This window comes from Mercenaria mercenaria, chromosome 3 (genome assembly GCF_021730395.1).
Source record: "Mercenaria mercenaria strain notata chromosome 3, MADL_Memer_1, whole genome shotgun sequence".
Taxonomy (NCBI): domain Eukaryota; kingdom Metazoa; phylum Mollusca; class Bivalvia; order Venerida; family Veneridae; genus Mercenaria; species Mercenaria mercenaria.
Window position 1 is genome coordinate 2,617,712 of NC_069363.1, and position 21,806 is coordinate 2,639,517.

General features: G+C 36.2%; 1 long non-coding RNA gene across 1 annotated transcript in view; it reads left to right on the top strand.

Annotated features, from left to right (window-relative positions):
• The first annotated feature begins 825 nt into the window (after positions 1-825).
• The window catches only part of LOC128546089 (uncharacterized), a 40,846-nt gene continuing 19,865 nt past the window's right edge, over positions 826-21,806 (top strand). The window contains exons 1-3 of the long non-coding RNA XR_008370075.1: positions 826-963; positions 1,207-1,349; positions 6,424-6,526. This is a non-coding gene — a long non-coding RNA (uncharacterized LOC128546089). The remainder of the gene's footprint in view (positions 964-1,206; positions 1,350-6,423; positions 6,527-21,806) is intronic.

The window sequence follows — 21,806 nt, forward strand, 5'->3', positions numbered from 1 at the left end:
TCAAAACGTATTTGATGTAAATTCATGAAACTTGCTTGGTCCTTATCATTGATGTGACCTTGCACATTTGGCATTCTTTTGAGAATTTTTTAGCGTTTATTACGAGTTATGGCCCCTGAATTAGCCAAATTGTGGATTTTTGTTTGTGATGCTCAAAATAAGTATATGGTATAGAAAAATGGATTCCAATTTCATAATGTTTTTTTTTTTGAGGCTATACCCCATTAAGACTGCAAACATTTGATTGATTTACCTCTTATTGTGACAAATGTACCAGTGGAGGGGGCAACACCCTGTGTCCTACAGACACATTATAGTTGACTTTGCTCATGACTTTTTGACCTTTGTTTGCCTATACCAGTGTGGCCATTAGGGAGACATGCGTATTCTACAAAAGCATCGTCTAGTATTACCTTGGAGTTGCTCAAGTAATGTATGGTTTTCATGAAAGGGGATAATATTACTGTTCTTTAAACATATAAAAATGTATGTAAAATGGCTAAAATAGATATTGTATGAACATATATTGTATTTAGGTATTCATATCTTACATTGTATACCTATGGTTATGCACTTTACAGAAGTATGGATTTGATAGGAGTATTTGACAAGCCATTTTTTCAGTTGTATGGGATTAATTTTTGATATGAACTCCCTTGGATATGTAAAACTTAACCAAATTATTAAGAGTTTCAAGCAAAATACTGTTCTATTAAGATATAAAGAGCATATATTGGAAATATAAAAACTGACAGATACAGACGATTTTTAAAGTCAGGGATAAGTCTTTTTACAGTTGATGAGTGAAACTTCTGCTAATCAGCCTTGACCTAGTGAGAATTGGTGTTGTTGTCGTGGCAATGGAAATGAGGAAGAATTTTATAGGTCAGATCGTGATCGAGCACATTGAGAAAACTCCAGAAGGCTATAACAAAAATGGTTGAAGATGGGGTCAAAACTAAGGTAACATCATGCTTACTTATTTTGGGTATATAAATGTGTACAAGAGGGACTGGTGACAGTTGTCCCCCTGCCTCCATTTTTATGGGAAAATAAACATCCATGTAAACCTTGATAGAGAACAGTGTTATTAAAGACCACAATCATGTGACTGAATTACTATGAAAAGAAGTGCTAAAACACAAACAGAACTATTGACAGTACTGGTGATTTTTATCTTTTTTATGTATTTTGGTATGTTTATAGGGTACATTTGCTTTGAATCAGTTGCCATCTATCAGAGAAAAGGCCATTCTACTGGTTAAACTGATGGTACATATAGAGAAAAGATTCAGTGATGATCAGGAACTAAATGCACAAATTCTAAAACTTGTCATCTACATCTACAGGTAATAAATATACTTACGAAACACATCTTTCCTTCACATGCAACTTTTCAGTGTACAAAGGACAAAGTTCTGTTTTTCTCTCAGCCATGTTTATTATACCCCCACAAAACGAAGTTTGAGGGGGGTATGTAGGAGTGAGCTTGGCGGTCGGTCCGTTGGTTTTTGTGGTTTCCGGATGATAACTTATGAAAGGCTTGACCGATATGAATAATTTTTGGTACACAGATGTAACATCAGAAAATACAGGTCAAGTTCGAATTTGAGGTCAATAGGTCAAAGGTCAAGGTCACAGTGACCTTGAACAGTTGAACGGTTCGCCGGAGATAATTTGAGAATGCGTGGGCCTATGATCATATATTTTGGTCACAGGTGTAAACATCATGAAAATACAGGTCAAGTTCGCAACTTTGGGGGTCTGTTGGTCAAAGGTCAGGTCATAGTGACTCGGAACAGTTTAAATGGTTTCCGGATGATAACTTGAGAATGCTTGGGCTAGGGTAATAAATTTGGTACGCAAGTGTAACATCATGGAAATACATGTCAGTTCGACTTTGAGGTCCTTTAGGTCAAAGGTCAAGGTCACAGTGTGTAGGAACAGTTAAATGGGTTTCCGGATGATTAACTTGAAAACGCTTGGGCTAGGATCATAAGTTTGGTACACAGGTGTAAACATCCATGAAATACAGGTCAAGTTTTACATTGCGGTCAAAGGGTCAATTGTCACAGTGACTCGTAATATTAAAACAGTTTTCCAGTTGATAAAACTTGTAGAGCACTTTGGTCTAGGAATCATAAAAATTTTGTACATGGTGTAACATGGTAAAATACAGGTCAGGTTTGACTTTGAGGCGAGTAGATCAAAGGTCAAGGTCATAATAACACAAACAGTTAAATGGTTTCCAGTTGTTAACTTGAGACGCTTGGGCTAGGATCTGAAAATCTGATAGTAAGGTTGGTTATGGTTAGCAGATGACTCCTAATGATTTTGAGCCGGTCAGTAGGTCACAGGTTAAGGTCACTGTGGACTTGGAACATTTTAAAACGGATTTTTTGGACAATAACTTCGAAACGCTTGGACTAGGATCACGAAACTTAATAGGGAGGTTTGATCATGATCCAGCAGATTGACCTGTATTGATTTAGGTTCCAAAGGTCAATTGTCAAGAGTAAACCCTGAACATTTCAAACCTTTTCAGAAAAATAACTTGAGACGCTTGGGGCTTGTGGATCTTGAAACTTCATAGGGAGGGTATGATCATGAACAGAGTTGACCTCTATTGATTTTGAGGTCATTATGGTCATAAGGGTCAAGCAAGTTCAGCTTTGACACTGGCTTAGTTCTGTGCAAGACATTTGTGGGGGTTTAATTTGTTCATTGCGGGTGACAAACTCTAGTTTATGACTGGTTTGTGTGAGAGCACAAGTCCGTACAAATATATATATTACATTAGAGACATTTTTGTTATGGATTTGGTTAATCTTTGTATGTATTTTGCATTTATGAAATGGCTTGCCATTAACAGTCAAACTATGCCCGGTCCATGCAATACTTTTGACTATTGACTGTTATGTCAGGCATATTATTTGTTTTTATTCATGGACATCAGAAGGTAAATTTATATTACTTTTTTTATTAGTTTTGTTTCTTGGAAATTTTGGTTTTACTGAAGATGGTCAGTAGCGACACTATTGACTGATGAGTATTATAAGGCGTCCTTTAGTAATTAATGTGTATAGCTTGTCTCTGTTCAAACACTCTTGCGCTAAAATGCGTCATGTAACATGCAGTTACGTTCAAAGCTTTTTGTTGTGGACGAAGAAAGAGCGCTTCTATATTTTATCTACTGTTTTAGATTAATGGTAGGGCTGGGACGATTTCGTAATTTTGAAACTGGTTAATCATTTGTATGAAATCGAATCAAACCGGTTAATCGGCCCCCATATTGAAAATGCTGTTTTCTTTCCTGATGACTGTATCAGGGTATTTCCAGCAGCCGACTACATTAGGAACTTACGGACATTATCGTTTGCAAGTAGTGTGATAATTAATAAGTCGTATTTTGGTGTATTTCATTTTAAATTTATCATGACAGGCAAATCAGAGACTATTGATTATGTTGATTGATGTGTTTTAGCGGAAATATAATGCAGGTCTATGGGCTGGTCAATGAAATGTATAAAGATAAGATACGATTCGTGATGTTTATTGTTTGAGAGCGATTACCGGTTTTGCAAATTTGAATCCGATTTCACTTACTAATCGAATCAGATCCGTTTAACGGAGTAATCATCCCAGTCCTAATTATGGCCATATTAGAATTGAAATAATTTATAGCAAAGAGTGTTTTAACACTATTTATACACTTGGGCGTTAATACATTGTACAAATAATTTCACTCGGGCTGTGCCCTCGTGCAATTATTACGCCTGACGTACAACTGCGCATCGTGCATAAATAGTGTTAAAGCACACTTTTGCTGTTAATTATTTCTTAAATATATTTATTATGCATACTGTTAAAGACTAAAGATAAGCTATCTCGTTTTTACTTTACATTATTATTGAGTTACATTGTAATGTATGTTGATTTCAGTTCATGTTAATTATTGTTTAATCAAAATGCCTTAGTTGTTTTGTAAGCATTATGGGAGACATACGTTCACTTTTTATTATGCCCCCCTTTGAAAAAGGAGGGGTATATTGTTTTGCAAATGTCGGTCAGTCGGTCGGCCGGTCGGAATGTAGACCTATCCGTTTCCGGATGATAACTCAAGAACGCTTGGGCCTAGGATCATGAAAGTTGATAGGGAGGTTGGTCATCACCAGCAGATGACCCCTCTTGATTTTGAGGTCTGTATGTCAAAGGTCAAGGACGCAGTGACCCTGAATATTAAAACGGTTTCCGGATGATAACTCAAGAACTCTTGGGCCTAGGATCATGAAAGTTGATAGGGAGGTTGTTAATGACCAGCAGATGACCCCTATTGATTTTGAGGTCAGTATATTAAAGGTCAAGGTCACAGTGACCCTGAACAGTAAAACAGTTTCCGGATGATAACTCAAGAACGCTTAGGCCTAGGGTCACGAAAGTTAATAGGGAGGTTGGTCATGACCAGCAGGTGACCCCTATTGATTTTGAGGTCAGTATGTCAAAGGTCAAGGTCACAGTGACCAGGAACAGTAAAATGGTTTCCAGGCAATAACTCAAGAACGCTTGGGCCTAGTGTCAGGAAAATTGATAGTTAGGTTGGCCATGACCAGCAGATGACCCCTATTGATTTTGAGGTCATTAGGTCAAAGGTCAAGGTCACATTGGCCAGGAACAATTAAATGGTTTCTGATCTTCTTGTCCAAAACCATAGGGCCTAGGGCTTTGATATTTGGTATGTAGCAAAATCTAGTGGTTCTCTACCAGGATTGTTCAGATTATTTCCCTGGGGTCAAATATGGCCCCAGGCCTAGGGTCACATGGTTTATATAGACTTATATAGGAAAAAACTTTGAAAAACCTCTTGTCCAAAACCACAGGGCCTAGGGCTTTGATATTTTGTCTATGAAATCATCTAGTGATCCTCTACTAAGATTATTGAAATTATTCCCCTAGGGTCAAATATGGCTCCGCCCTGGGGGTCACATGGTTTACATATACTCATATAGGGAAAAACTTTGAAAATCTTCTTGTCCAAACCACAAAGTCTAAGGCTTTGGCATTTTGTAATGTAGCATCATTTAGTGGTTCTCTACCAAGTTTGTTCAAGTTATCCCTCTTGGGTCAAATATGACCCTGCCTCAGAGGTCAAATGGTTCATATAGACTTATATAGGGAAAAACTTAGAATCTTCATGTCCATAACTTACATCATTCAAATTTGGACCACATGTATAGTTTTGAGTGGCAAGATGAACCGTGACATGAGTTGAACTTGATCTTGACCTAGTGACCTACTTTCACATTTCTGTACCTACAGCCATCAAATCCTAGAGACCTACTAACTTTCACATTTCTGTACCTACAGCCTTCAAATTTGGACCACATGCATAGGTTTGTGTACTGAAAAAAACTTTGACCTTGTTATTGACCTAGTGACCTACTTTCACATTTTTGAAGGTACAGGCTTCAAATTTGGACCACATGCATAGTTTTTGTTCCAAAATAAAATTTGACCTTGATTTTGACCTAGTGACCTACTTTTACATTTCTCAAGCTACAGCCTTCAAATTTGAACCACAAGCGTAGTATTGTGTACTGAAATGAACTTTGATCTTGAGATTGACCTAGTGACCTACTTTCATATTTCTGAAGGTATAGGCTTCAAATTTGGACCACTTGCATAGTTTTGTGTTCCGAAATAAAATTTTACCTTGATTTTGACCTAGTGACCTACTTTCACATTTCTCAAGCTACAGCCTTCAAATTTGAACCACATGCATAGTTTTGTGTACCGAAATGAACTTTGATCTTGAGATTGACCTAGTGACCTACTTTCACATTTTTGAAGGTACAGGCTTCAAATTTTGACTGCATGCATATTTTTGTGTTCTGAATTGAAATTTTACATTGATTTTTATCTATTACCTACTTTCACATTTCTCAAGCTACAGCCTCCAAATTTGAAGCACATGCATAGTTCTGTCTACCAAAATTAACTTTACCTTGAAATTGATCTAGTGACCTGCTTTCACATTTCTCAAGCCACAGCTTTCAAATTTGGACCACATACACATTGTTTTGTACCTAAATGAAATTTGACCTTGATTTTGACCTTGAGCTAGTCTTGAAATTTGGAACATTCAAAAATGGCTCAGTGGATGGCTCCAAGATCAATCTGTAATCTCTTGTTAGGTTAATGGTTAAAGGTCAAGGTCAGATTAAACCAGAATGTAGAACTTCTGTTTACAGTGAGCATACAATTTCTGTTCCTTGTGCAATTACTGATTGCATCAAGGGGGGCATTTCGTGTTTGACAAGCTCTTGTTATTCTTTGACATAAAGTTTTTGGTATGATTTTAATATATGTAAATGCCCTCATTCTCAAGATTGTATAGATTTGAACGGTATTTTGTATACTTTTCAGGGACGAAGGCCCAAGTGGGACAGAGTTGACAACAAAATTAGAACAGGCTTTCCTGGCCGGTCTCAGATGATGGCAACCAGTCATCCGAGGGAAATTTGTAGAGGTGAGTTTAATAATTTATATATTGGTCATAAGATAATGGATTTTGAATCATGCTGTATAAGTATGCTGCTTTGCAGAATAGCAGAATGATACGGTCTTAGTTGATTTTGACTAAAATACCATGTCCTTCTGAAATGCCTGGCAAAAAGTAAAACTTGTTCATGTTATGTCATTTACTTGTCAGGATAAACCAAGTTAGGGTTCGAGACCCAATATGAATAACACTCTTAAAGGTTAATACATTTTAATCTGCATGATACAAGTGCAACTACAATACTGAATACTTGACAATGGAACATGCCTATTATATAACACAGTAACAATAACTCAATGTCCTAATAGTGTTGCTGATACAGCGTTGTTGTGTCCCTTGGTATGTATATAATCCAGTTACACAACACCCCTTTTCCAAAGTCTGAAAGTTACTGTCGATCTTTAACTCGAGGTTTGTCTGTAACATCATGGTAAAACATAATTGAAATGTCACATCATACATTCCACTGTTATTGCTAACCTAAGCTAAATTAAATCAATAATTGTAAACTGCCTAAAACAATTACAAGTTTAAACGATTTGGCGGTTTGGAAATTCTCCAGACCTTGTAACAACACTATTTGAACTTTTAGCATTTGATGTGTTTTGATTAGGAGACAGTTGCGACTCTGATTGTTCGTTAGACACTGGTAACTGGAATGGGATATCAATTTCTTTATCAAAGCTTACTGTTTTGTTCAGTTTAACTAAATGTCTACGATTTCTTGAAATAATACTTTTAGGAGTTTCTACAACAAATGATCTTGGTCGTAAATCTTCTTTTATTATTTTACCCTCAATATTCATGCCTTTCACAAATACCCCATCCCCTTGCTTCAGTGGAGGAAGGTACTGAGCGTGTCTAGACCTGTCGTAATTTTCTTTTGAGTAATTACGGTAATTCTTTTCTTTCTGCTGTATCTCTCTAGAATTTACCGGTTTCGGATCAAGCTTTTGTGGCGCTTGAGGGAGTGTAGGTTTAATCTGACGCCCGAATAACAATTGACTTGGCGAAAGCCCATTTTGCAACGGAGTAGCCCGATATGTTAACAAAGCGAGATACGGATCATCACACGCGTTCAGCAGACGTTTGACAGTCTGTACAGCACGTTCAGCTTCTGAATTACCCATAGGGTACCTCGGACTTGAGGTTATGTGCTCGATACCGTAATCAGCACAAAACTTGTTGAAAGTATCCGAAGCATATTGCGGACCTCCGTCTGTGACTATAGTGTTGCATAGTCCATGACGTGACAAGATTGATTTAAGATGCGCAACAACAGTCGCAGACGACAGTGAACTGAGTTTAGCTATTTCAATGTAGCGAGAATAATAATCTATCACCAGCAAATATGTGCAACCGCGCCACTGAAACAAATCTGAACCTAACTTAGACCAACACCTGTCTGGAAAAGGTGTAGCAATCAATGGCTCTCTTTTTTCGTTTTGCATTTTAGTGCAAGTATCACACCCTTTAACAAGATTTTCAATGTCTTTGCTTATTCCTCGCCACCAAACAGATTCTTTTGCCCTTGATCTACATTTATTGATCCCTTGGTGGGCGTCATGTAACCTAGCCAAAATATCTGTTTTCAATTCAGATGGAATAATAAGCCTGTCATTTCTCATTAACAACCCATTGTTTACAGTAATTTCACCTTGAAATTTCCAATATAATTTTGAAATTTCACATGACTCTGATTCAGGCCACCCATTTTGAGTAAATTCAATTAATTTTTGACAGACATAGTCTGACATTTGCTTTGACCTTATTTCCTGCAGTCTTTTGTCTGTGGCTGGCAAACTTTTAAGTACTAAATCAACATACATTTGAGTTTCAGTGCAGTTTTTGCCTATTCTCCAATGTCAAACTGTCACACGTTGGATGTCTACTAAGTAGGTCAGGTATGATTAACTCTTTACCAGGCATATGTGAAATTGTGTACGAAAATTGCATGAGTCTCAGTCTGAAACGTTGTATTCGTACTGGTAATTCACTCAAGTCCTTTTGTCCCAGAAGTGGTACTAATGGTTTATGGTCAGTAACTATAGTAAAGGATTTCCCTATTAAGAAGTCCTTATGCTTTTCACATCCATATGTGACCCCTAGAGCTTCTTTCTCTATGGTTGAATACTTTTGTTCTGTTGGAGTTAAAGCCCTTGAAGCATATGAAACTGGCTTGAATTCACATTGTCTTGTTTCTGGAGCACTACACAACCAATTGCGTAATTGGAGCTGTCCGTCATGACAGTAGTCTCTCTGTTTGGGTCATACAGTGCAAGAACAGGTGTTTCTGTCAAAATACACTTGATCGTATCAAATGCTTCCTGTTGGTCACTACCCCAGTAAAATTGATTTTTACTACTCAGCAAATCTCTAATTGGCTTTGAATACTCAGCTAGAAGTGGGGAAAACTTTCCTAGCTGTGTGACCATGTCCATGAAACTTCGAACGCTGTGCACATCCTTAGGAGGTGCCAAGTCCCTAATAGCCTTGACTTTGTCAGGGTCTACAGCTATGCCATCTTGGCCAACCATATGTCCAACAAACTTTACCTGAGTTTTCTTGAACACACATTTGTCTTGGTTAAGAGTCAAGTTTGCTTGTTCTAGCCTAGTTAAGACAGTCTCTAGTCTTGAGTCATGCTCTTCACTTGTCCGTCCATAAACTAGAATATCGTCAGTCTGGCATAAAACACCGTCTATGCCTTCAAGGATTTGCGACATTTGCTTCTGAAAATATTCAGAACTGCTGCTAAGCCCCATAGGCAGTCGTTTAAATGCGAACACTATCAAATGGCGTTATGAATGTTTGTGAGTAACTGACTCTCTGGTGCAAGATTTATTTGCCAAAACCCGACTATGGCGTCCAGCTTGCTGAAATACTTTGCACCCGCCATCCGACCCAAACTTTGATCTATAATGGGCAAGGGATAATTTTCACAGCGTACATTTTTATTCAACTGTGTAAGGTCAACACATATTGTAACGTTTGAATCGCTTTTTGGTACACAGACTATGCCTGCACACCAGTCAGTGCTTTGATCGACTTGAAAATGACGCCCGACTTTTCCATTCTTTCAAGTTCAGCTTTTACTTTTGGAAGCAATGGAATAGGTACACGCCGCGGGTACTGCTAGAGCAATGGTTTCGCCCCTTCATTAAGGGAAATACGGTATTCTCCATCTAACTGTCTTAGCTCCCTAAACAAATCTAGGATGGGTGCGCTTAACATGAATCTACAGAAGTAACTTCATCAATGTTAAGCTTGACCAAATTTAAACCGATAATTGCCGGTCTACCCAATAGACTACGATCAATGCCACGCACAACATATATTTCTTCTACTGAGTACTTGTTTTGGCTTGATAACGTTTCGGTAAAAGAACCAAATAGGTTTTTGTTTGTTTTCTTTAATTTTGGACTTCCTAGAGATAAGTATACAGTTTCAGGTATCACCGTAACATCAGCCCCAGTGTCTATCTTAAAACAGACTAACAAATGTCTCACCTTTAGTTTGGCTCTCCATTGACCATCTCCTGTTTCTATTGTTCCCAGATAATCACTTTTTTCTGCGAGTTCATTTAGTGTTTTAGTTCTGCAGCACACAGAGAAATGACCATCTTTCCACATTTGAGACAGTTTTTCCCTTTTGCGGGGCATTTTCCCTGAATATGCGTCCGGTTACACCTAGTACATTGATTTTGTCTTTTAGGCATCGGAGTCCTACGTTGTTTCTTTTTTGTTGGATTTTGCTTCGGCGCCCGATATTCTCCCAAAGACTGTTTTGGTCTGGCTCCGCGGCTGGACCTCGTCCGCTGACCCTCGCTCTTTATCGTGCTGATCTTTGACCTGTCGTTTTACGATTTCACTTTGTCTAGCCATTTGAACTGCCTTTTCAAGTGTGAGTTCTGATTCTAATTGCATTTCTCAGATAAATTTGTATTAGTCTGCCTATATATCCAAAAAAGAGGCTAGAAATTGCCTTTGATGGCATTTTTTTGTTAATGCCGACAGCCACATTCATTGTTAACTTTATAAAAAATGGAAACTTTTCAGGGGGGCTGTTGCCTTCTAAGGGTCATAGAAAGGTCACTGCACAAGGTCAAAGGTCAATAAGTGCATTTTTGTTATTAACTTCAGATTTTTCGCCATTTTTGCTACATTCTAATACAAAACTTGTCATTTTTTGGTGATAATCATGAATCTGAGAAGTAAATAAATTACTTCAAATAGATTTATTGCATTTGAGACTGGCAAAATTCAAAACGACTAAGGTTATTTCTATAGAATAAGCTTAAATTTTCGTACGTTCTGATAGTTTGTTCATTATGGAAATTATCTTTCTCATGTTTCTAAAACTTCCGTTTTCAGGCTAACAATTTTCCATAAAGGCTGGTTGGTTACCTGTATGATTGTCTGTATGAACAGTACAGGTGAAAGAAATCTATGGCGCGTATTTTATAAAGACTAGTACAGTCAAACTTCGTTTGCTCGAATTCGGATTATCCAATTATCTAATTTGGGTCAAACTCAGTGGTCAGGTCTATATAATGTATATTTCACGTTTGCTTCTACTACTAATATCTTGAACACATTTTGCTTGTCCCATCGAGCTCTAGCAAACATATTTTGACTGTACTAACTGTTGAAGATCTAAAGTTTCCTTCGGAAGCATAGAACTCAAGGACGTAAAAATAGCAAACTCGGTTTGATTAAGTCTGGTTTGTGAGATGTGCAAGCTTTATCTAAAATGATCTATGCTGTCAATCAAAACTCTGTTCCAGTGGTGTACGCTTGTGCTATAGCTAATTTCTTGAATGTGTGGGCGTTTAGAAATACTACCTATGTATCATATGTGTAAATATTAATATTAGATAACGCAAATGTTATGTTTTTTTGTGTGTGTTTAATTTTTTATATATTTTTTCATTCCATTAACATGGAAATGGTACTTTTCATATTTTTGAATCAGGCAAAAAAATATTTCTTTGCACGTTAACATTAGGCTATTATTATAGAATATGGTAACCGCTCTTCAAGTGTTTCCACTATCTACAATTTTGTAACTATTTGTTTATGTTTGTTCTATAGATGTCATAACTTCAAAAAAGGCTTAATAATTGTCAGTGAATTTGAAAGTAAATCGAATGTTATTAGTATGATCTTTATGACTGTGAATATAGGAGCAAAGCATGTTTGTTTTCCTGTTACAACACCTGTAGATTTCCGAGTGACTGGTTGGTGATAGAACCGAGTAGAGCAAGCTTACAAATGTATCACAAAGGAATCTACTGATGTTATAAGATAAACAAATGTGAGCTTACGCTATTGTAGCCTTAAACGTGTAAAAATAAATGTATTGTCAATTAGATTCGGTGCGGAATGCTAGAATGAACTACCCTTACATAGAAATAACTTCTAACCCTTATATAAAAAATGAATATACCCCATAACACTTCGCAAGCTATACGTCTTAGCCTGGCATATTCAATCGGCATTATATGTTTATCATAAACCCATCGTTTTGAATTTCAGATCTCTTCTTCATGCTCTTTTCATCCTGCAGGAAGTTATTTTTACGCATTGTATATCTCTTGGTAACTATCGAACCACCATCATTTTGAATAGCTGAACCAGCAACTGTCAGTAATCATGAACATATCGGAGGGAGGGTATAACTTCAATATTTCAATGAGTGAGCCTCAATGTTACTATTATAAAAGATTCTAAATCAACCTTCTGATGTTTTTATACCTTTATTTTTACATTTTTATTTGTAAAATATCTGAATGACTAATGTTTCAGTGTCAAGACACAAGCTTTGTTTTCACAATGTTATCAAGGACATCCTGTCTGAATCCAAGTGTCAGATCTGTAAATTGTTACAATTGTTACTCCCAAATAAATGTCACAGAATGAATGCAACTTGGTGCTGGTCTGTATGCGATAGGTACTGCCATCTGCGGGATTAATCAATTTTGTCTTTAATGTGGTGTCATTAATAACGTCACAAACTTGATAAAAAATTGACATGTTCATATTGAAAATATAGACGGATGTTCGATTAGAACTAAACAGAGTTGAACATTCAGAATATAATAATTTGAATTTCATTGAATTAATAGGATCAAAGTGTACTACGGTGATTTGGAAATTCCTAATTATGTGACTTTTAATTTAATGGTTACCTTATTGTTACCCGTACAGTTTAATGAATTTACATCAGGCTATGATCGTTTTTATGTTATATTATAATAAGATAATCATTTAACATTGTGTAAAACATTCATTCAAATCTGTCAAAATTTGGCGATGAAGGGAATAAAGTGTGGAGTTAGAAAAGTTGTTGAGTATATTATTAATATACGCACTATTTTGCTACCTTTAATAACATAGAAGTCTTTTTTAAAAGTTTAGTTTTGCCCTTGACATGTCTGTGACCTTGAAATAACATTGAAATAACCCTTGGATACGACAGTTCTAAAAATATTTCTCTACTTCATCCACATATAAAGATTAGCAAAAAAGTCAAGTAATACACACTGCCATCGTATGCCACTTTTCCCAGATATATATAATTCTATATAATAGTATATATATTGTATATATATATTTTATATATTTTCATCAGTTTTATTTATTAAATACTAAAGGGCATTGAGACACAATATTTAAACCAATTTAGATGGCATATGAAAATAAAACGAATGCATAGCGGCATAGTTTATTTGTAAATGCACTTATTTGACCTTTGACCCCATTGTACTGTAATTAGGAACCCTAGAAGGCGACAGCCCCTTTTAAATTTCATGTTCGATCCTAAGGCACACTTTTATACTAATATCCGAGCATTAACAAAAAATGCCATCAGAAGTCACATTTTCTCAATATATTGGCAGACTATATCTAATATTCCAATCACAATTTTGTCCCTTATTTGCTCATTTTTGGTGTCTCCTGGAAATGCACAATTTTCTGACAATTCGTAAAGTGTTCGTATGAATGACTCAACGGTCTCTCCTTGATTTTGTCGTCTTGAATGAAATTTTGCACGTTCATGTATAACATTTTTCTTTGGATTGAAATGTTTATCAAATTCGTCCAAGAATTTTTCAAATTTCTTGCTATCATCAGCTGATAGATTGAAGGATTTCAACAGATTGACTGCATTTTGACCCATTGTATAAATTAATGTAGCCACCTGGATCTCTCCATCATCCTTATGCAGTTTTGATGCAGTTCGATAGAATGAAAATCTTTGTTTCCACTCATTCCATTTGCTCGGATTCGTAAAATCGAAATTTTCTGGAGGTGATAATTTCGCCATTATTCCAACAATTTAATGTTGCACTCTGTTATAAACAATTTAATGTTAATCCATATTAATTTACAATTTAATGTAAGTCCACTTTGCGTCAGTTTTTAACTTCTGACACCATGTTATGTCATTTACTTGTCAGGATAAACCAAGTTAGGGTTCGAGACCCAATATGAATAACACTCTTAAAGGTTAATACATTTTAATCTGCATGATACAAGTGCAACTACAATACTGAATACTTGACAATGGAACATGCCTATTATATAACACAGTAACAATAACTCAATGTCCTAATAGTGTTGCTGATACAGCGTTGTTGTGTCCCTTGGCATGTATATAATCCAGTTACACAACAGTTCATTTAGACTAAGAATGAATAGGCTGAAGTTGAATGAAGTAAGAAAAGATTTATGGACTAAAAATGATAGTTGAGATAACATAAATTTTGACTGTGATTTGTTACTCGACTGTTTATTTTATGAAACTGTCATACTGTTGAGTAGGGAAAAAGTAGAAATTATCTTTACAAACCTTTCTTTGCATATCTGTTGTTACCATACAACAAAGAAGTTGACTTTTATTCTCTCTTTTTATTGACCTGCCATTGATTAACAGGCACTGACCGACTTTTCTGTCATACAGACTTGCCCTGCTGTTTTTAATCCCCCGCCGTGGCGGAGGGATTATAGGAATGGTCTGCGTCCGTCCTTCCGTCCGTCCGTCCTTCCGTCCGTAACAAATTCGTGTCCGGTCCATATCTCCTAAACCCCTTGAAGGATTTTCATGAAACTTGGGTCAAATGATCACCTCATCAAGACGATGTGCAGAACCCATGAGTCAGCCTTGTCAGTTCAAGGTCAAGGTCACAACTTACAGTCAAAGATTTGAACCTTCCATTTTGTGTCCGCTCTATATCTCCTAAACCCCTTGAAGGAATTTTATAAAACTTGGGTCAAATGATCACCTCATCAAGACGATGTGCAGAACCCATGAGTCAGCCATGCCGGCTCAAGGTCAAGGTCACAACTGAAGGTCAAAGGTTTGAGCCTTCAATTTTGTGTCCGCTCTATATCTCTTAAACCCCTTGAAGGAATTTTATAAAACTTGGGTCAAATGATCAACTCATCAAGACGATGTGCAGAACCCATGAGTCAGTCATGCTGGCTCTAGGTCAAGGTCACAACTTACAGTCAAAGATTTGAACCTTCCATTTTGTGTCCGCTCTATATCTCCTAAACCCCTTGAAGGATTTTCATCAAACTTGGGTCAAATGATCACCTCATCAAGGCGATGTGCAGAACTTATGAGTCAGCCATGTCGGCTCAAGGTCAAGGTCACAACTGAAGGTCAAAGGTTTGAGCCTTCCATTTCGTGTCCGCTCTATATCTCCTAAACCCCTTGAAGGAATTTTATAAAACTTGGGTCAAATGATTACCTCATCAGAACAATGTGCAGAAATTATGAGTCAACCATGCCAGCTCAAGGTCAAGGTCACAACATAGGGTCGAAGGTTTGAGCCTTCCATTTGGTGTCCACTCTGTATCTCCTTAACCCCTTGAAGGATTTTCATCAAACTTTGGTCAAATGATCTCCTCATCAAGAACTCATGAGTCAGCCATGTCAACTCAAGGTCAAGGTCACAACTGAAGGTCAAAGGTTTCAGCTCTGTATCTCCTAAACTCCTTGAAGGATTTTCATGAAACTTTGGTCAAATGATCACCTCATCAAGACGTTGTGCAGATTTCATGAGTCAGCCATGTCAGTTCAAGGTCAAGGTCACAGCTAAAATCAAAGGTTTTACCCTTTCACTATCCATAGCAGTGGTGGGGGATTTAGCTGTCTTTCAGACTGCCTTGTTTAAATTTGAAATGGCATTAATTTTGCATTTATATATTAAATGTTCATTACATGGAGATAACGTGTTGTTTTTCTTGGTTTTTTTTCTTGTTAATTAAAAGTAACAGACTTTTGGGTGAAACTTTATAAAATACATGTTTCTTATCTGTGAAATGCATTTGAGACCACTGGGATGAAGGGGCTATTGGAATCATTAGGTCAATGTCACTATTTGAAGAGAATTTTCTTTCAAACATTACAAGCATAAATGGTTATGACACAGCCCTATTTCTTAACAGATCTTACCATCACACTTGCACCAGATTTTAATTCTTCATAAAATCATTTGGATCGATGCAGAAATGAAAGTACAAACGTGGGAATCATTTTTTTTTTATTGATCAAGGCATTATAACTCTGACTCTGCTAGACTTTTTAGTCTGATTTGCCTTATAATCACTTCTGATCTATTTCTTAAGATCATTTCATATTGTATATAAATATGATTAGGATTCCTATAGATATCAAGATACATGTAATGTACTAGATCTAACAAGGTGATATGTAACAAATTGTGTTAACCTGAAGGGCCAATAACTCTTGACTTACAGTATACATGTGTAGCCCAGAATCAAACTTGGCTGAGATTTTAAGATTACATGTATTTTATTTTGTTATGTATGTATATAGATGAAATAGGAATAAATTAACTAAATTATTTGCCCTATATATTTCCAGAAGGTAGTTAGTTACCTGTGATAAACACACAATGGTGTAAATTAATGAAAGATCCAAGTAATAGAGTTTTAGATGCACAGAAACATACCGTAGAAGTGGTAAAGTTAGCAAGGTGGAAATTTTGGCAAATTGTAAAATTTTGCTAATATTTGTAATTAAAATTATAATGTACCATAACAATGTGCTACCATTACATAAGTCAGGAAATCAGAAATTTACTAAAATTTGCGCACGCTAAACATGGATTTCGAAATTCGCTAACATTTTGACACTCAGAAATACAAGGTCGTTCAATAAATAATGCTACTCCATGTGTAGTTCCTTAACCGGTGGTTATTTTTCAATTCGGTTTTCAGCACATTGTAAAGCAATTTTTTGAGAACAAAGTAACATCAGAATAAAAAAATCATTAAAGCCAAATTATAAAAATAATTATTTGAATGAGGTGTACACGCTGATTTACTGGAGCATATCAAAAAAATAATTATAACAGGTTTGACCTGGGCATCCAGGTCTCAGAATAATAGAATAACTTTTAAAATCTCAAAATTCTATCATTTTGTTATGAGATACAGCAATTTGTGATGAGTTTGAGTTTGTTTTTAAATACCTATTACATTTTACAAGACAACTAAAACACATCTTAACTCGAGGTTAATTCCATCTGGAATGAGTCTCGAGAGCAATTAATCTTAAGCTGTAAGAACTTAGTTTCACAATCGAGAATAAAGAAATAAGTATAAACTTAAAGTACAAGAATTTCTTCAACAATCAACATCACACCTGACAAAATTGCAGAGGCTTATTGTACTCGACTCCTCATTTTTCGAGTAAAAATGTGCAACCATTTAATACAGTAAAACACTAAATTGCATGTTGCTATAATGGAAAAATGTTTCATTGTAGCAACCTGCAGCCCACAAAATATATACATGTACATTAAATTGTGGGTTTCGGGCTGCAGGTCGCGGGCTGATACAATAGAAATTTTGTCAGCAATAGCATTAATGAATTTAACACACCAACATGTATGCTACTTATTTTTTTATTTACCCGAGCTAAACGGTAGTCAATATTGCAATATTAGTGGACATAAACAGTTTCAAACACTAATACTGTGTTCAGACTACGTTTTTAATCCTATATTAACTTGGGTTTATTTTTTAAACTCGTTTGCGTCCACACTATATGTGGTTTAAACCGTGAATTATGTAAAGGTCAAGTGGTTTCTGTAATGTAGCATTAAAACTACCTCGGGAGGTGGTTTTAATACCATATTAAAAAGTAATACTACATTATTTTACAAGTGTGAACGCAAATGTGAGTTATAACTGGTTCTACAATCCCAAATCCACAGATCTTACCTTTTGGCAGAAGAATACCATGTGTTTCTCTTTTGTATCAAACAATTGATGCTGTGGCTGGCAAAAGTAATTGGAGTGTTGATGAAACACAAACATTAAATTGCGACATGGAGTCATGCTGATCCTCAAAATGGACTATTGATGGAATGAACAGAAATTCTTAGATGAACACAGAAGTTTAAACATTGATGACTCCTTCTTGTTTCTGTTAGCCTCCTTCTTTGTAACCTTTTTTGCATATTGAAAAATATTTGTTAACTTCCAGTATTACATGTATATATTTAAACCACATTTCTTTGCCTAGTGTGGATGCAAACTAGATTATATTTTGATGGATTTTAAAGGTCAAATACCAATTATAGCCAATTAGTGCCTGATAAAAATAAAACAGATCTGCTAGTATAATCACAAATATTAAATTATTTATGTTACAAGTTTAAATATCTAAATTTTATCTGACTTGCATAAATTCCTCTTGTTTATTTTAAATTAAATGTTGCTGAAATAACTCAATAGAATGGGACTGAAAGGTTCTCATAATAAATCTGTCGACAAATTTTGAAAATGATCTAAGGCCAAGTAAAAAAATTTGTTAAGTAAAACAATATAAGTATTAAAAGTAGTCAAAACTACAAAAACTTTTTAAAACAAGTCACTTTATTTTTAACCAACGTTTTGGCTACATTAGCCTTCTTCAGGGTTTAAAAATCTACTCCATGACTCCACTCCAATTTTAAGTAAAACAACAAAAACATCAAATTTCAATAATAAAAAAAACACTGATGAGGAGTGTTATATTTGTTCACTGATAAAGGTTATGAAAAATATTGCATATTATTTTACCCAACCCATCAAAGAATACATCAAGTAGTAATTAGAACATGCTCCTACAGTTGTTCAGTTGGAACTTAGTTTTGGAAACTTGGTTATTACTTTTTACCAGTATTTTATACTGTGGTCTATTTGAATATGTTCCCATGGGTTGACCGCCTTTTGATTTGTGTTTACAACTGTTCTCAGATAAATAAAACTGTATTTCATTATCTATGTGATGCTTTAAAATCTTTTCAAAAACAATGTGATAAAGTATACTGACAATTAACAATTTGACCAAGCCCTCTGTTCCGTGTACCTACACTCATTGTAAGACAAAAACATTATTATGTTGAATAGTTATAAAAATATCAATAGATAAATATTATTGATAAAACAAATTTGACTCCACTCCATGACTCCACTCCAATTTTGACTCCACTCCATGACTCTACTCCAATTTTGACTCCACTCCACGACTCCACTCCATGACTCCACTCCATATTTTGTAGTATGCCGAAAAATTGAACGTGTTAGCTGCAGTAGTATTGTTTCACTATAAATCTATGTCAGTTTGGAGATGAGTTCAACCACTATTGTCTTTACAGATTTAAAACATATACATGTCAGTCATAGCATATTATGGCATGGAGATTATTAGTCCCCTACTGGTTGAAAACCAGTTACGGGGCCTATAAGAATGCTCTTTTCCATCCGTTTGTCCATCCGTTAGTCCGCAATTTCGTGTACAATCCATAACTCTGTCGTCCATGAAGGGATTTTAATATTACTTGGCACAAATGTTCCCCAATTTTAATATTACTTGGCACAAATGTTCCTCATGATGAGACGATGTGTCATGCGCAAAACCTGGACCCCTAGCTCAAAGGTCAAGGTCACAATTGGAGGTCAAAGACAAGCAGGGTTTTTTTCCTGTCTGGTCCATAACTCTGCCATCCATGAAGAGATTTTAATATTACTTGGCACAAATGTACCTCTTAATAAGATGATATGTCTTGCACAATGTTCAGACCCCTAGCTCAAAGGTCAAGGTCACACTTGGCAGTCAAACGTTAACATGGCATGAACAGGGTCTGTTTCGTGTTTGTCCTTAACTCTGTCATTCGTTAAGGGATTTTAATATCACTTGGCACAAATGTTCCCCATGATGAGGCAAGGTGTTGTGTGCAAATCCCAAACCCCTGGCTCAAAGGTCAAGGTCTGATCCAGAACTCTGTCATCTACGAAGGGATTTAATATTACTTGGCATAAATGTTCCCCATGTTGAGACGACATGTAGTATGCAACACCCAGAATCCTAGCTTAAAGGTCAAGGTCACACTTGGAGATCAAAGGTCAATGGGATTTTTTTTCTGTCTGGTCCATAACTTTGTCATGCAAAACAGGATTTAAATGTCAGTTTGCACAAGTATTCCCCTGCACAAGACAGTGTGTCATGCACAAAACACAGGCCCTTAGCTGCAAGGTCAAGGTAACACTTGGAAGTCAAATGCCAAAAAGGCTTTTTTCCTGTCCAGTCTGTTACTCAACAAACCTTAATGGGATTTTTAGCTCACCTGTCATGAAGTGACAAGGTGAGCTATTGTGACCGCTTGACGTCCGTCGTGGGTATGCGTCATCCGTCGTCCATCAACAATTTCTAAAAAAATCTTCTTCTTGAAAACCACTGGGCAGAACTACACCAAACTTCACAGGAATGATCCTTGGGTGGTCCCCTTTCAAAATTGTTCAAAGAATTGAATTCCATGCAGAACTCTGGTTGCCATGGCAACCGAAAGGAAAAACTTTAAAAATCTTCTTGTCCAAAACTGCAGGGCCTAGGGCTTTGATATTTGGTGTGTAGCATGATCTAGTGGTCCTCTACCAAAATTGTTCAAATTATCCCCCTAGGGTCAAATATGGCCCCGGCCCGGGGTTCACATGGTTTATATAGGGAAAATTTTGAAAATCTTCTTGTACAAAACCACATGGCCTAGGGCTTTGATATCTGGTGTGTAGCATGATCTAGTGGTCCTCTACCAAAATTGTTCAAATTATCCCCCTAGGGTCAAATATGGCCCCGGCCCGGGGTCACATGGTTTATATAGGGAAAATTTTGAAAATCTTCTTGTACAAAACCACATGGCCTAGGGCTTTGATATTTGGTATGTAGCATCATCTAGTGGTCCTCTACCAAGATTATTCAAATTATCCCCCTAGGGTCAAATATGGCCCCACCCCAGGGGTCCCAAGTTTTACATAGACTTATATAGGAAAAAAAGTTTAAAATCTTCTTGTCTGAAACCAGAACACTTAGACCTTTGATATTTGGTTTGTAGCATTTTCTTATGGTCCTCAACCAAAATTGTTCAAATTGTACCCCTTGGTTGAAAAGAGGACCTGCCCTGGGGGTCCCAAGTTTTATATAGACTTATATAGGAAAAAGCTTTAAAAATCTTCTTGTCTGAAACCATACGACCTAGGCTTTTGATATTTGGTATGATGCATTGTCTAGTAGTCCTCTACCAAAATTGTTCAAATTATGCCCCTGGGGTTAAAAGAGGCCCCGCCCTGGAGTCACTTAGTTTAGTATTTGAGTTATATAGGAAAAATACTTAAAAAAATCATCTGATCCTATTTCCATGACTGTTTAATTATAATTACCTGATGACCCCAAGTAATATGATGTCACTTGACTGTGACCTTGACCTACTGACCTACTTTCTTGTTTTTTAAGATACAGCCTTGGAATTTTGATGACATACACAGTTTTGCACACAAATCGTAAAACTGAATTTCATTGACCATGAATATGACCTACTGACTTTCTTAATATTTTATCATCAGTTTAACATTTGAAACATGTAGCTCATATTACTCAGGTGAGTGATCCAGGGTCATCATGACCCTCTTGTTTCATCTCAGCTTGAGGATTTGAACACTTTTATTTTTATTTTCTCCTACTCCCAAGATCCTGGCTAAAATCTCCCAAGAACCAGAAAATAAAAAAAATTCTGGCCTTATATTGCGACTTAATTAATAAAGATATTTTTATCAGATTTGCTTTATAAGATACTCTAACCTTTTGCCAAATAAAGAAATTGAAAAGTATTTTTCAAAAAAGCAAACAGTGCAGACCATGATCATGATATTGTGCGTAATATAACAGAATC